General features: G+C 38.4%; 1 long non-coding RNA gene across 1 annotated transcript; it reads left to right on the forward strand.

Annotated features, from left to right (window-relative positions):
* Positions 1–2,177: 2,177 nt before the first annotated feature.
* LOC111969558 (uncharacterized) lies at positions 2,178–2,977 on the forward strand. Its single transcript, XR_011480474.1, has 3 exons — positions 2,178–2,334; positions 2,541–2,581; positions 2,785–2,977. It is a non-coding gene; the product is annotated as an uncharacterized lncRNA (long non-coding RNA).

Consider the following 2,977-nt stretch of genomic DNA (forward strand, 5'->3'; position numbering starts at 1 on the left):
ATTAGATCTAGGAAAAAATGGATTGAGGAGGGAGAACAGAATTCATCCTATTTTTAGACTTGAGAAATTTCACTCTAAAATAACACTATCCATAAATTAAACATTGATGGTGTTATTACAGATGACAAAAAATAATCTCTAAATACTGTAGCAATTTTTACAGAAAATTGTATAGCTCTACGTACTGTCAGGAATCCACAGATATGTTTTTAACTCACTGAATAATGTTCACTCTATCAGTGATATAGAATCTAAACAGTGTGATGAACCCATCAAAGTTGAAGAGATTATAGAGTCTATCAAACATCTAAAGAACAATAAATCACCAGGTGTTGATGGAATTACATCAGAATGTTACAAATTATTTTCTGAACAAATGCTCCCTTCCTATTTGAAGTCTTTTTAGAGAGTATTAAAAACAATGTTCTCCCTCCTACAATGAGTCAGGGTTAATATCACTGATACCTAAACCTAAAAGATAAGTGCTGCTCATCGATAACTGGCGTCCAATTTGTCTTCTTAATAATGACTATAAGATATTAGCCTTACTACTTGCAAAAAGAATGAAAGAAGTCCTGGATGCAATCATTGATGAAACACAGTCTGGCTTCATGAGGAACAGACATATTTCTAACAATGTCAGACTAGTATACATACTTGATTACTCAGACCTAATAACTGAGGATAGCTTCATATTATTTTTAGATTTTTATAAGGCATTTGACACGTAGAGCATCAGTTTCTCTTCCACTCCCTTGAGAGACTTGGCTTTGGGGATTTTTTCTGTAAGGCTATTAAGACTCTCTATGCAAATGGTAACAGCTCTATCAAATTGAAATATGGCACCTCACTAGATTTGAGTTAAAGAGAGGAATTAGGCAAGGTTGTCCTATCTCCCTTGTACCCCCTAGCTCGATTGTCCATTATATATAATCTATATATACTTGTGTTCCCTTATGTACTTTCTGTATTGATTTGTTGTTAATAAAATAAAATAAATAATAATACAAATAAAAAAAGCCCTTGGCGTCGCAGACGCTCGTTGGCGCGCGCGAGCAGTGTGGGTGCAATAATTGAATAACATGAATTTCTAAATATATTTTGCGACGCTCGCGCACGCGCACGCGACGTGTCCGGTCTGGTCAGCATGTTAGGGCGGAGAGACATGTATCTTGACAGTATATCGATCATCTTTGGTCTACCCCTTGGGTTCTTGAACTACTTATTTGCCAGGCTATTACCGTCCGAGCTAGCTAATGCTAACCCGTGTCCGTTATTTTATAACCCTCAAATTATTCTCCCCTGTATGATATGTGATTTTCAAGAGAAATTGGCTAGCTAGCAGAAACAGCTCATTTGAGCTAGCTAGCATTCCTAGCTAGATGCCAGTGGGTTGAATTTCTACAGGTATCCCATCATCACGTCCTGATATACCGAAATCCATGCCAAGAACCTGATAACTAGCAATAACTTTTTAAAATGTTCTATCCTTAGTTGCAGTTTTGTGAGTAGACGACTCAACGAGCTTTCCAGTCACAACCCATTATGGAAAGGCCTCTGTCTGAAGCATTGGCTCTTAAACTAGATGATAGGAACACAGTGGATAATTGTCATCAAGTTACAACCATGAAATGCAGTTATAAACAGTTTTCCATAAACAAGGTCTAAATCATGTTTGATGCACTCTGTAAGTAAAAATGTTTGCAGTACTGTTTAAACGAGATGATAGGAACACTGGACAATTTTAAGCAAGTTGCAACCATGAAATGCAGTTATAAACWGTTTTCCATAAACAAGGTCTAAATCATGTTTGATGCACTCTGTAAGTAAAAATGTTTGCAGTACTGTTTAACTGAGTACGTGTGTTAATAAACAACAAAAAACATGGATTTCATCAGCCGTTCAAAGCCTGTGTATGAGAATCTTGTCTGTAGCAAAGAGTAGAGTTGTAGTTCACTTCCTCTGGTTCGTGGTGAAGAGTAACAGCAAAACATTCACATGAAAACGTTTCAAATGATAAAAGATTCAAAATGGCTTGTACCAACATTCTTGTGATCTCTTATTTGATGTATTAATCAGGAATGTTTGTACTGATTACTCAATGTGTTTATTTGGCAAACTGAATAGTATTGATACGTTTTATTTAGCAAATATTTTGTTGTTGAGCAGGTCCGACAAAATCCAAAAGGTTCAATCCTGGAAGGAACTCTTCCGTGAGTTCTATACTGACCTGGGTCACTACATTTGATCACTATGGCACCCGGAATAAAGCCTGGGATGACCTGAAGAGATACCTTGACCAGCGGTGCCCCAGGATGATCGCCTCTCTCAAAGGTAAGCCTCCACAAGGAATACACATCACCACTTTAGGTGATTTGATAGCTGTGAGATGGTTCGATAGAACCATTAGGCCTTATTATCATAAAACCCTCAACCAATATGTTGATGGATTTCCAAATGTAATGGATAGAAAATCCATACTTATTTTTTTTTATTGTTGTTTGTTTGCCAAAGTTAATTTAATGATTTCCCCTGAGCAGAGGGAGCAAAGGAAGAAGAGCTGGATTGCATTGAGGCGCAGGTGTGTTGCAAGCTTTCAAATGACTACCGGTGCCTGTACCGGATACACAATGGGCAGAAGCTGGTCGTTCCTGGCTATGATAATCCATTGTTTTTCTATATTTGTTTTTGTGCTGCTGAGCTGAATAAGATGAATTTACATGAACAAATTGACATGAAAAGTGTACTTGTGGTAAAAAATGATCTACCCCTATTTTCTTCCAGTTTAATGGGAAGCATGACCCTGTCTAACCACTACTGCTCAGAGGACCTGCTGGATATTGAAACGGCAGCAGGTGGCTTTAAGCAGCGCAAGGGCCTGAGGCAGTGTTTGCCCCTCACCTTCTGCGTCCACACAGGCCTCAGCTAATACATGGCCCTGGAGGGCACTGAGGGCCGCAGCGAGATCTTCTACCAC

Source organism: Salvelinus sp. IW2-2015, linkage group LG10 (genome assembly GCF_002910315.2).
Source record: "Salvelinus sp. IW2-2015 linkage group LG10, ASM291031v2, whole genome shotgun sequence".
In the NCBI taxonomy this organism is placed as follows: domain Eukaryota; kingdom Metazoa; phylum Chordata; class Actinopteri; order Salmoniformes; family Salmonidae; genus Salvelinus; species Salvelinus sp. IW2-2015.